We start from the raw sequence: 14,924 nt of genomic DNA, 5'->3' as shown, positions 1-14,924 counted from the left end.
CTCAACCTATTTCTAAAGATTAAAAAAAAAAAGAGTCCTCTCAATCTCATCTTATGATGCCTCTATTACTCTTATACCAAAACCAGATGAGGACTAACAAAACAACAAAACTACAGACAAATACTCTGATTAATATTAATATAAATATTTTCAGCAAGATATTAACAAACCAAATCCAACAACATATCAAGATGATTATAAACCATTACCAGGTAAGCTTTCTTCCTGAAAAGTAAGGATGGTTCCACATATATAAAACAATAAATGAACATATCACTTTAATAGAAAGAAAGAGAAAAATCATATGATCATAGATGTAGAAAAAGCATTTAATAAAATACAATATCCCTTCATGATCAAGACTCAACAAAACTGTGGTAGAGGGGACATTTCTCAACATACCAAAAGCTATATATGACAGACCTACTGTGAACATCATGCTAAATGGAAAAAGCTAAAAGCTTTCCCATTAAAAACTAGAATAGGAGAGTGTTGCCCACTCTATCCACTCCTCTTTAACATAGTGTTGGAAGTCCTAGCCTAGCAGTCAGAATTGAGAGTAAAATAAAAATTATTCAACGTCTTTCAAAAGGGAAAGAAGAAGATTAAACTGTCCCTAGATGCAGATGATACGATCATTTACCCAGAAAATCCTAGGAAATACATGAAAAAACTTCTAGAAGTGGTAAATGAATTCAATAAAGTTGTATGATACAAAGCTAATCTACAAAAATCTATAGCTTTTTTAATACAACAATAATGCACAGAGACAGAATTGAAGAAAGCAATCTCGTTTACTATAGCTACAAAATAATAAGATACCTAGGAATTTATCTAACCAAAGAAGTAAAAGACCTTTATAAAGAAAACTATGGCATAATAGTTATGTCACTGGACTCCCACATAGTTGACTGCTGTTCAAGTTCTAGACCTAGAGACTTAAAATTCATGCCGCGTGTGTGTGTGTGTGTGTGTGTGTATGTGTACCCAAAATCCTGAAAGGAGAATGGACAAGGGATTGCAGCATAGCAATTCCTCCTAGGGGGTGATTTCTCACTTTCTGTCTCTCTGGTGAACACATGTGCCTATAAGCAAAAATCTCTCTCTAAAAAACTATAAAAGAAATGAAAACTTTAAAAATAAATTAAATATGACATATATATGATATGTATATATATATTATGTATATAATATATATTTATATATAAAAAAAGGATATACCATGTTCTTGGAGCAGAAGAATTAATATAATTAAGATGTCAGTCCTACCCAAATTAATCTACATATATAAAGCAATCCTGATCCAATTACCTGAGACATTCTTCACAGAAATAGACAAAACAATTATAAACTTTTCCTGGAATCAAAAGACCTTGTATTGCCAATGCAATACTGTATGAAGACAATAAACTAGGAGCCATCTCACTACACAACTTTAAAGTATACTACAAAGAAGTGATAATTAAAACAGTATAAAAGTGACACAAAAATAGATGCATAGATCAATGGAACAGAATAAATAATACAGAAATAAATCCCAAATCATACATTCAACTCTTCTTTGATTCAGGAAATAAGACAATACAGTAGAGAAAAGAAAGTTTCTTTGGCAAATGATGTTGGGAGAATTGAATATACATCCGCAGAAAAATGAAACTGAACCCGTTAACTAGAATCAACTCAAAATGGATCAAAGGCTTAAATATAAAGCCTCTATACACAAAACTACTAGTAAAAAATGTAGGAGTAGCCTTTTAAGACATTGTAGTAGGCAAAGATTTATTAAATAAGATCCCAAAAGCATCGGGAATAGTCCCTAAAATAGATGAGTGGGGTTACATCAAGCTAAAAAGTGAAAGGAGCTATAATCAAAGTAAAAAGACAACCCAAAGAATGAGATACGATATTTAAAAATTTTCCCTCAGATAAGCGATTAATATCTAGAAAATATAGGGAGCTCAAGCAGCTCACCCATAGGAAAAGAAATATTCCAGTTTAAAAATGGGCAAATAATAGAATAGAAAACTCTCCAAGGGAGATTTATAATGTCCAAGAAGTATCTGAAAAAATGTCCGATTTCTCTCACTATAAGAAAAACATGGGCCGGCAGATGGTAAGCAATTATGTCACTGGACTCCCACAAAACTGATGGCGATTTGAGTCCCAGATCCAGTGGCTTGAAACCCATGCTGACTGCATGTGCATGTGTGCCCAAGATTCCAGGAGGAGAATGGAAGAGAAGGGATTGTGGTGCGGCCATCCCTCCTCCCCTGGTGGGGTGTGATTTTTCACTTTTCCTCTCACTATGTTTGTCTGTCTCTCTCAAAAGAGTACATGCGCTCTAAGGCAAAATCCTCTAAAAAAAAAAAAGAAAAATGCAAATTAAAACCACAATGAGATATCATTTAACCCTATTTAGAATGGCTAGGATCAAATACATACACACACACACACACACACACACACACACACACACACACTCACATACACACACACACACAGAATGATAATTGTTGGTGAGGCTGTGGTGAAAGGAAACTTTCTATATCCTTGGTAGGAATGTAAATTAGTCTGACCTCTTCGGAAAACAATATGGAGGTTTCCCAAAAACCTACAAATAGAACTTCCTTATGACCCAGCCATCCCAATTCTTGGTATCTACTCCCAAAACAAGAAAACAGTCAATTGGAAAGACATCTGCATATCCATGTTTATTGTAGCATTATTTATAATTATTAAAACACAGAACCAACCTAAAGATCCCAAACTTGATGATACAGTTGAAAATCTGTGTATGTGTGTATATATATATATATATATATATATAATGGAAATATTACAAAGTTATAAGAAACAAAGAGATCCTATCATTAAACTCAAAAAGGATGAGTATAAAAGAGTTAATGTTGGGCAAAGTAACCTTAACTTTAAAAGATACACATTGTATATCCCCTCTCAATTTGTACTGAGTGTCTGTACTTCATGGCAGAGGTTGAGAGATCTGAAGATGTGATGGTAGAGAGAATTGCTGTATGCTACTGAAAATAAGGGGGGAAAGTAGACAGTAGAGAGTGGTCATGGATGGTGGGTATGAGACAAAATAAAAGAAAATAAGAGAAAAATCATAAAAGATTTAATTTTGTTTATGAGAGAAAAACAAGTAACTTTATTTTGTACTGTGTGTAATAGTTCAAAATAGTGTGTATTTGTTAATTTATCTGCCACTAAAAGAGCACTTTGCCTAAAAGAAAGGTCTGACTGGTGTACAAAAATGTGTACCATCTTTTGTGAAATTGTAGTATTGCAACTGAAATTTAGCCTGTCAAATATTTTGAATGATCTGAACAAAGTTTTGTTTAAAAAGAAAAGCCCTGATGTACTATATAAGCAGGAAACTGAAATCTGGAAGTTAAAATAAATCATATGGTAGAAAACAACTCTAAGTAGAAGAACAAATGCAAAGTCTCTAAGATGATACTGAGCTTCAGATGTTCAAATAACAGGAAGCAGGGTCAGTAGCACAGTGGTTAAGTTAGCCACTAGTACATGCCTGATCACCCTTCCAGTCCCTGACCTGGTGACTTGTTTTTCTTCTTTCTCTTTCTTTCTCTCTCTCTAGTGAGTGCATGTGTAGTGTAGAATATTAAAACAATAATAATTATGATAAATAAAATGAATAATTCTTTAAAGCAAACAAACAACAGAAAGCTGAGAAGCTGGAACAAAGTAAGAAGAGCAGTAGAAGATGATGTCAGAGAATTAAAGAGTTGCCTGCAGAAAGATGAATCTGAATTCCTGTCCTTCTTCATTGACAAAAATCAACTCAAAGTCGATCAAAGATCAAAACCTAAGACCTCAAACTATAAAATTACTGGTGGAAGGACCAGCCGTTAGCATAATGGCTATGTCGCTGGACTCCCACGTAGTCGACCGTGGTTTGCGTCCTGAACCCAGTGGCTTAAAACTCACGCCAGACGCATGTGCATGTGTGCCTAAAATCCTGAGAGGAGAATGAAGGAGAAGGGATTGCGGGGTGGCTATCCCCCCTGCGGGGGGTGATTTCTCGCTTTCTGTCTCCCTCCCTCTGTCTGTCGGGCGAGCGCACGTTCCCTATAGCAAAAAACCTCTCAAAAAAAAAAAAATTACTGGTGGAAAACCCTGGAGGAAACTCTAGGAGACATTGGGGTAGGCAAAGACTTCTTAAATAAGAAACCCAAAGCCAAGGCAATGATCTTAAAAGTAAAGAAGTGGGATTACATCAGATTAAAAAGTTTCTGCCCAGCAAAAGACACAGTAATTAGTGTGAATTAAAAACCTTCAGAAAGAGAGAATATTTTTGTAAACTATGCCTCAGATAAAAGGAACTGATAACCAGAATGCACAGGGAATTCAAGAGGCTTACCACCATCCCCCCTCCCCCCCAAAAAAAGATGAGCCCAATTAAAAGATGTGAAAATGAGCTGAAAAAACAACTCTCTAAGGAAGACATATGAACAGCCAAAAAGCATATGGAAAATTGCTCAACATCACTAATCATAAGGGAGATGCAGATTAAAACCTCAATGAGGTACCACCTAACAACAGTTAGAATAAGACTAAAAAAGCAAAAAATGATAAATTCTGGCAGGTCTGTAGTGAAAGGGGAACTCTCCTACATGCTCATGGGAATGTACATTGGTCCAGCCACAATGGAGAACTATATGGAGATATCTCAAAGATCTACAGATAGAACTGCCATGTGATCCAGCAGTTCCACTCCTGGGTAGCTACCCAAAGGACAGGAGAATGCTCAGATGAAAAAGAGATTTGTGCTATAGGGCATGTGTGCTCAGCAGAGAAACAGAGAAAGACAGAGAGAGAAAGTGAGAAGTCACCCCCCGGCGGGGGGGGGGAGAGTTGGCCATGTCGCAATCCCCCATTCTCCTCTTGGGATCTTGGGAATGCACATACATATCATGAGTTTTAAGCCTTCGGGTCTGCGACTCAAACCGTGGTCGACTATGTGAGTCCAATGACATAACCATTATGTCATCTGCTGCTCCCTACACATCTATGTTTATTGTGGCATTATTCACAATTGCTAAGACATGGAACCAACCCAAATGTCCATGAACAGATCAATGGATTGAAAAGTGTGGCACATATACTCTATGAAATACCACTCGGCCATAATAAACAACAAGACCCTGGCTTTTTATGGAAAGTGAACAAATACAGAAGATTTTCTGCTGAGTGAAGCAAGCCAGGCTATGAAGGACAGACATTTTATATTTCCACTTAATATATACTGACTGTCTGCACTCTATGGCAGAATCTGAAAGATTAGAGGATATAGAAACATAGAAAATAATTATGGATACTGGATACAGTGTGGGAAGAGGGTGAGAGGAGATGTGAGGAAAGACATTAAGGGGAAAAATAGGCAAGACATTTACGGGACACAGAAATGGATTAATATCTTTTGATGATAACATGTTTGGTATCCTCAACTAGACTGGTGTGAAATGTATTCATGTTGGGAAAATTCACTTCACAAGCTAAGTGATACATAGTGATTGAATGTTTAAAAGAAACTAAACTAAAATATATTTTAAAAAAGAATTGGGACCAGCAGTTAGCATAATGGCTATGTCGCTTGACTCCCACGTATTCAACTGCGGTTCGTGTCCCGGACCTGGTGGCTTAAACTGAGGCCGGGCATGTGTGTGTGCACGCCCAAGATTCCGAGAGGAGAATGGAAGAGAAGGGATTGTGGCATGGCCATCACCCCTGGGGGGTGATTTCTCGCTTTCTGTCTCTCTGTTTCTCCCTGTCTGTCTGGCGAGCGCACACGCCCTATAGCAAAAAAAAAAAAAAAAGCCTCCCCCCCGCAAAAAAAAAGTTAAACAAAAAAAAATTAAGCAGTTGCATTCCATTCTGATTGCAACAGGAATCCTTTAGTCAGTTTCAAGGAGTAAAATGATATAATTTATATTAGTATTCTCACCACAAAAAGTGTATGTAAAGTAATACCTATGCTAAATAGTTTAATTTAGCCATTCTTTAATGTATATGCATATCAAAAAATCATTCTGCATACCATAAATACATGTAATAAGTTTTTACAGAAAGAAGATAACAAAAGAAAAAAAAAAGGATACAAACAAGTAAGCTAGGTAGTGAGGTTATTATGAATTGAAAGTGAATTACAGAAAGAGCAGCATATGAAGTAGATAACATAAGGAACCATAATGGGTAGTTGAGTATTTCAACATTGTTTTGAAAGATCTGGTGTATTTTGAAACAGAAAGGAAAACCGTTTCAGAAGAAGACAGAATCCAGGAAAATATATAATCCACCTTCAGATCCTGGAGTACACATGGGAGGAAACTGTCTAAGACTGATGAGACTATGGGTGGAGTGCATACTTGGACTTGGTTCAGTGGTGTAGTTCCTACACCCAGTCTTCATAAGAATCACCAGGAGGGCTAGTTCAATAGCTTTTTGAGTTACACCTCAAAGTTTCTGAATTAGTCGTTCTGGGTTGGAGTTAGGATTCCCATTTCTAAGAGTTCTCAGGTGATACAGACACCACGCACCTGGAGGCCAAGCTTTGTGAACCACAGACTTAGTGGCTCTCAACCCTGTATTCTCATCGCAGTCACCTGAAAAACATACTCAGTGATGCCCATACCCCTTCCCAGAGGTTCTGATTCAATTGAGGTGCCATGCTCTAAAGCATTCACATATTTTTAAATCTCCTGGGGATCGATTATAATACTCAGTTCATGACACAGAATCATTAAATGAGAGTAGGAGAAAGTAATTCAAAGAGGTTAAAAATATAGAGGAGTTTACTGATGACCAAGAGTGGATTCCAGAAACCCAGCAGAGGAATTTGGAAAGTTAGGGAGGAATGGAAGATGAGATCCTGCTTTAAAAAAAAAAAAAAAGTGAGGGAGTAAATAAGCACAAAATAATGGATGCCCTAGAAAGCTGGGACTTCTATAAATGTGAGACTTAATTGAATTTGTCCCAGAAATCATCATACATACAGAAAATGAAGACTGTAGAATGAATGGTATCATGCAGTTGTGCACCCTAAAGGGGCCGGGCTTGCCTGTATTTAGAGACTGTTTGAAATGTTCTTCCCCAGAGGGGAGGAGAAAAAACGCTTTCAAGGGTGAAGAGAAAAAGTCATTCATTGTCCCAAACCCCTGCAAACAGTAACCTTGTAGGTACTGCACAATTATTTTGTTTGAAGTTCTATTCCTAGTAATAAGAGGAAATCCTAACATGACATTCAAACATTCACATAAAATCCCCTTCAAAAGAAAACAAAAATTGCTCTATGGTTGGCTAAGTATGTTTAACTGAAAATAGAAAATTGCAGAACAAAAAGGTATTTATATGCTTAGTGTACCAGCAGTTCTAAAACCTGCAACCACAAGGGGGAAATGTTTCTTAACCAGGTACTTGTTTCCACAAGAAAAATAGTTTTAATTAAAACAGAAACCAAGGTCATATTTCCATTATTTCTTGTTTAGAGTAATGCAATAACATATGCCCACATACACACTTGTCCATATTATCTATTTTACTTTCCATCTGTCCACCTATTAATTAAAATACTTCGGTGGCCCTCAGTGTTTTTAGGCTGGAATAAATTACTTAATGCTGCCTTTAAACTATTGTTAATACAATTTTGTGATTGAAAGCACAGTCACTAGGGATGAAGTTAATCATTTCATCACAATCAACTGGGTGATACTGGGCAAGTTACTTAAATTCTGTCTAGGTAGCTTATCTATAATAAAGAAATCATGTAGTATCTATTTAATAATGTTCACGTTAACATGGAATTAGTGGGTAAATACAAAATGCATAGAATGATGTTGACATAACAGCAAAAACCGTTATCATTATGTTATAATAATGCTATTACTGTTCTTACTGGCAGTACATTTACGATTACCCCTATTTACCCCCTCATCCCAGCCTAATCTCCTATGAGGCTCCCACTAACTTACTGTCTGGGTTCCAGCCATAGGGCCTTGTTTAGATCCCTTCAAACAGACATGTTCCTTTCCCACCAGTAGACCTTCATAGACCTTCATATTAGCTCTACCAGCCATCTGGAATCTGCCTTCCTCCCCTCTTTCACAAAGTAATCACCATGCATCATTCCGATTTCAGGTGGTCATTTCCTTGGGGCTGTTAGCACTGGCCTCTGTGACTCAGTTGGTAGCCTTTCTTACAGCACCACGTACCTCCTGTTTTTGCATTGTCAGAGGCCATGTATGCTCACAATGGAGAGAGGGAGAGAGAGCGAGTGCCTCCCCCATGGGGTAGGGCCAGGCCTCCATCCCTTATCCTCATCTCTGCCTCACTTTTGGACCCTGGGCAAGTGCCCGGCGTGTCCTTCAAACCACTGTGGACAGAGTTTAAACTAAGGTCAGTCATGGGAACCAGCAGTTAGCATAATGGCTATGTCGCTGGACTCCCACGTAGTCGACCGCGGTTCGCGTCCCGGACCCAGTGACTTAAAACTCACGCCGGGCGCATGTGCGTGCGTGCCCAAGATCCTGAGAGGAGAAGGGATTGGGACGTGACCATCCCCTCTGGGGGGTGATTTCTTGCTTTCTGTCTCTATGTCTCTCTCTGTCTGTCTGGCAAGCGCACGCGCCCTACAGTGAAAAAACCTCTCAAAAAACAAAACAAAACAAAACAAAAAACTAAGGTCAGTCATGTGGGATTGGGCTTCCCTCAGTCACTAGGCAATAGGATCAACCCACTGTCTCTCATTTGAGATAATTATCACATGTGCAATCATATATTTGTTTGTGTAATTATCTGATTAACTTCTTTCCCCTTCTAGTCCTTCAAGTTTCATGAGGCCAGAGACCAGTTTGCTTTTCTCACTAGTCTATCTTAGCATCACCTAGTACAATTCCTGCTTGTAAAGAAACAAAAACAAAAAAACAAACAAAAAAAACCATGGGTTTTGAATAAGAAAATGACATTTATAAGTAATTATAAATGTATAATTGCTGAAATTGAGTAAACTTGGGTTAAATTGTTAAGTATATAACACGATTGGCCTTGCCAGGAGCTACCAGGTGGTTAAGGCGTTGGACTCTCACGTGGCTGACTGTGGTACAAATCCCAAACCTAGAGGCTTGAAAATCATGATGGAACACATAAGTGATGAAAATCCTGAGGGGAGAATGAAGGAGAAGGGTCTGTGGCATGCTACCTTCCCCCTACACCCTGGAAAGTGTTTTTTCACTTTCCTTCTCTCTATCTGTCTCTGGCAAGTGCACGTGCCCTTATGCCAAAAACATAAAAAAAAAAAATTAAGATTAAAAAAAAGAGGAAAAGATAATTGACCTTGCCTTCCAATCATATTTAAAAATAGATTCAATATTTTTGAGTGAGTGATTCATTCAATGGAAAAGAAGAGAAAATAGAACTATTTGGAAATAATTTATATATTTGTTTAAGAGAATATTCAGAAAACTGGTAAAGATAACCAGATTATAATTATTGATCCATCAGACATTGGGATTAAATATTAAGTTTATGAGAACACCATTAATCTGGGCTCTTTAGTGTAATGCACATTTGAACAGAAGTACTTGGAGAAGTTGGCATTTATGGCTGGGCTTCAACTTTAATTTTCATCTTTCTTTTTTTCTTTTTTTCTTTTTTGGAGAGGTTTGCCCAGTGTGAGTTTAAGCCACCAGGTCTGGGACTTGAACCCTACATGGGAGTCCAACAACGTAGCTGGACTCGTAATGACACCATCTGCTAGTCCCAACTTTTCATCTTTCTTAAATGACTAGGAAGCACAAGTATACAAAAAAAAAAATGATTTCAGGAGTAGTAGCAGAATTTTACAAATGTCTATACCATTATCATTTTATAATGCAAAATTTTCATCCATTACTGCTTTGAGAATGTTACACGGGGATATTCTTCATGTTATTAAGACATTAGTAAAACATAGTAGTAAAAACATTATAGAAAATAGTACAGAGATTCCTTAAAAATTTTAAATAGAACTAACATATGATCAAGTAACTTCACTACTAGTATACATCCAAAGAAAATGGACAAAGAGAACTTGTATTCCTGTGTTTATATTGCAGTATTATTCACAACTGTCATGATATGGGATCAAAATAAGTGTCAGTGGATGAGTAGATAAGTAAAATGTGGTCAATGGAATGCAATGAAATATCATTCAGCCATTCGGTCATAAAAATATGAAATCCTGATTTCTGTGACATTATGCATGAACTCGAAAGAAATTTTGTTATGAAAAATAAGTCAGGTACAGAATGACAAATACCATATCATAATCTCACTCAAATGTGAAAACTGAAAAAGAAACAAAAACAAACAACAACAAAACCTCATGAAAGTAAAATGTTAAAATGGTTACCAAAGCTGGACTAGCTAGGGGGCAGGAAAAGGGAGAGATGGCTAGCAAAGGATACATAATCACAAACAGGTGGAATAAATTTTATGAGATCTATTGTACATTAAGATGGACTATAGGTAATAATACATATTAAATTTTTGAAAACATGTAAAGAAAGTGGATGTTATATGCTCTCACCACAAAAATTACAACCGTGTAGGTTAGTATATTTAGTAATTAGCTAGGCTTATCCCTTCAGAAATGTGCATATACTTCAAACACATAATTTTGTATATAATGAAAACATGCAATGTTTTGTTAATTTAAAAACAGAAAAAAATGGCTATAAACATATTATATTAAAAACTGTTAGTATTTTGATTGATAACCAGTCTAAAAAGAAAAATTTCTGAGCTAGTTCTGAGTAACATAATTATACAGTTATATAGATAGTTCAAGCAACTTAAAAATAAAAACAACAAAGGGAGACCAGCAGGGAGAATAGTGGTTAAGGTGCTGGACTCCCACATGGCTAACCACGGTTCATTTCTGCATGTGGTAGCTTGAAAAATCATACCAGGAGCATGTGTGTGGATGCCCCAAATACCAAGAGGAGAATGGAGGAGAAGAGACTGTAGTGAGGCCATCCCTCCCGAGGGGTGAATTCTTGTTTTCCCTCTCACTGTCTCTCTCTGGCAAGCACTCATATCCTATGGAAAAAACATCTTTTTTAAAAAAGAAAATAAGCCTTACTATTACTTCATATTATTTTGCAGCATGAACCTTAAGATAGTAAATATGTAACTATTTATGCATGTTCTGATCTCAGACACCTCTATTCCCTCTGATTATGAAAAGCATACCTTTGAATTGTCAAGAAAGGTAACCCAGATGCTTTTTTTAGAATAACTCAGTCCATTTAGTATAATCAGCTATTTTTCTCACATTTAATCATTGTGCATCTTTACTTCATACATGAATACATTATATACTCCCTATTAGTCCAAAGATATTACCATTCACATTAGACTCCTCAGATAATTTTCTATTTTTGTCTATTTAATGTTTTTATTTCCTTCACCTTAATTCCCTCCTATCCACTCTCCGCATTGTCCACCTTCTTCCCATACTATCTCTACTATGTAGTTGTTCTCCATGATTTTGTACCTTCCAATCTTTTAGCTTTTGCCAGAGTGCAGACATTCTGTACATATTAAGTAGAGACATACAATGTATCTCTTTCATAGTCCAGCTTCCTTCACTTAGCATTAAATCTTCCATATTCATCTACTTTCTATTAAATGCCAGGGTTTCATTGGTGTTTTTTTTATGGCTGCATAGTATTCCATAATGTACATATGCCACATTTTTTCACTCTATTCATCTGTTCTTGGACATCTGCATTGATTCTGTGTCCTCTTATGAATAATGCTGTAATGAACAGGATGTGCTGGAGGCTGTTTTCTTTTCATTTATTTATTTATTTATTGCCCACTGAGTGTATTCCTATTCTCTGGATAAATATGCAGGAGTAGAATTGCTGAGTCATATGGTGTTTCAATTTATAAGTTTTTGAGAAATCTCCATATTGTTCTGTACTATTGGGTTATTGTAAAAATCATAGCAAATTTTTGCATAGAAAAACAGAAAGAATATGTCATGACTTTTCCAACAACCCAATAATTTACATTCCCACCAACAGGGTAGGACAGTTCCCTTTACACCACAGCATCACCAACACTTATCATTTATTTATTTATTTTATTTTACATTTAATCACATATACATTCACAATGTATAACATTTTTTCACCATGATTGCCATGCATATCAGTCAAGACAGAGATTACTACCCACATCATCATCAGCAAATAGCTTCTCATTTTTTTTGTCAATTAAGCATACTTTTCTTTTTCTTCCCGTTACCCTCTCTCCCTCCCTCCACTACCCACTCCAGTATTACCCCTATTCTATCTTTAGTACCTGTTATTGCCCTCCCTGCTACTATACCTTCCAAACTCTCAGTTTCTGCCATAGAGCACAGATAATCAGTATATATTGAATGGGGACATACAAAGTCTGTCTTTCATAGTCTAACTTGATTTGCTTAGCATTAAGTCTTCCATATTGGTTCACTTCTTATCAAATATCAGGGTTTCATTATTTTTTGTGGATGAATAGTATTCCATAGAGTACATATGACACATTTTTTCAATTCAATCCCCTATTTTTGGATATTCAGGTTGATTCCATGTCCTAACGATTATAAATAATGCTGCAATAAACATGGATGTGCAATTGTTTTTCCGACTGAGGGTTTTTCTAATCTTTGGGTAAATACCTAAAAGTGGAATTACTAGGTCATATGGTAGTTCTATTTGTAGGTTTCTATGGAATCTCCATATGGTTCTACAAAGTTGTTGTAGTAATTTAATTCCCAACAAAAGTGTAGTTGTTGGGAGTGTAGCTTTTTACCACAGCCTCACCAACACTTGTCATTATTTATTTCATAATTTTGCCATTCTGACTAAGGTTAAGTGGTATCTCATTGTGGTTTTGATTTGCTTTTCCCTTATGATAAGAGATGTAGAGTATGTTTTCATATGCTTTTGGGCCATTCATATGTATTCTCCATAGAATTTTCTGTTCTGCTCATTTTCCCATCTTTGAATTGGATTATTTTTTTTTGTGGGTAATCTGCTTGAGTTCCCTGTACATTCAAATTATCAGTCCCTTATCTGAGGTATAGTTAGCAAATATATTCTTCCACTCTGAGAGTTTTCTTCTCACTTTACTTATTGTTTCTTTGGCTGTGCAGAAGCTTCTCACCCTAATATAGTCCCATTTGTCTATTTTTGGGACTATCACCTGCGCTTTGGAGATCTTCTTTAAGAAGTATTTGCCTACTCCAAGGTCTCCAAGAGTTTTCCCTATTTTCCACTAGTATTCTTATGGCTTTATGTCTAAATCCTCAATCTATTTTGAGTCACTTTATGTTAATGGTGAGAGATATGAATTCAGGTTCATTCTTCTGCAGGTGGATATCCTGTTCTCCCAGCACCATTTGCTGAAGAGTTTTGTTTTGATTTGTTTTGTTTTGTTTTCTACTGGATTGTCTTGTACCCTTTGAGAAGGATCTGTTGGCTATATGTTTTGGGGTTTGTTTGGAAGGTCTCAGTTCTGTTCCATTGATCTGTCTGTTTTTGTTCCAATATCAAGCTGTTTTAATTATCACAGCTTTTTAATATGTGTTGAGGTTGGGAAGTGATATGTCTCCTACTTTATTCTCCTTTCACAGTATCAGTCTGGCAATACAAAGCCTTTTATACTTCCAGACAAATTTTATGATTTTTTTTCCTATTTTGGTGAGGAATATCTTTGGTAATTTGGCTAAGATTGCATTGAATTTGTAGATTAATTTGGGTAGGATTGTCATCCTGATTACATTAATTTTTTAATCCAGGAACATAAAATGTTTTTCCACTGTTTTATTATTTTAAATTAATTTTTCTAGTGTTTCCTTATCGAGATCTTTGATGTCTTTGTAAGGTTTATTCCTAGGTATCTTATTGGTTTTGTAGCTACCGTAAATAGGATTTCTTTCATCCATTCTGTCTGAGTTTGTCCATTGTTGGTGTATAAAAATGCTGTAGATTTTTGTACATTGCTTTTGTATCCTGCCACTTTACTATATTCATTTATCACTTTGGGGAGTTTTTCTTGTGGATTCTTTTTGGTTTTCTATGTATAGCATCATATGATCTACAAATATAGTAATTTCACTTATTCTTTCCTTATTTGAATGCCTTTTATTTGACTCTCTTATCTAGTTGCATTGGCTAGAACTTTCGGCACTATGTCAAAAAGGAGTGGAGTAAATGAGTAGCCTTGTCTTGCTCCTGTTTTTAGTGTAAAGGCTTTCAGCTTTTCCTCATTCAGTATCATGTTAGCTATGGGTTTTTCATAGCTAGCCTTTACTGTGTTAAGGAATGTCCCTTCTATGCCAATTTTGTGAGATTCTTAATCATAAAGGGATGTGTTTTAATGAGTGCCTTTTCTGCATTGATTGATATGATCAGATGGTTTTTATCTTTCCTTTTGTTAATGTGATGTATTATGTTTACTGTTTTGTGTATGTTGAACCATGCTTGCATCCCTAGAATAAATCCTACTTGGTCATGGTGTAAGATCTTTTTAATATGTTGTTGAATATAATTTGCTAGTATCTCACTGAGAATTTTTGTATTTGTATTTATCAGGAATATGGGCCTAAAGTTTTCTTTTTTTCTGTCATGTCCTTCTTTGGAATTAAGATGATGAAAGCTTCATAGAATGAATTCAGGGGGGTTCCTTCTTTTTGTTTAAGAAATAGTTTAAGGAGAATTAGAATTAGTTCTTCCTTAAAGTTTTGTAGAATTTTGTGAAGACTTTGGCATCTAGGCTCTTCTTTGTTAGGAGACCATTTATTACTGATTCAATATCATCGCTTGCTATGGGTCTATTCAGACTTCCTATTTCTT

This window comes from Tupaia chinensis, unplaced genomic scaffold (assembly GCF_000334495.1).
Source record: "Tupaia chinensis unplaced genomic scaffold, TupChi_1.0 Scaffold000256_1, whole genome shotgun sequence".
Classification (NCBI taxonomy): Eukaryota; Metazoa; Chordata; class Mammalia; order Scandentia; family Tupaiidae; genus Tupaia; species Tupaia belangeri.
This window is presented reverse-complemented; position numbering follows the sequence as displayed.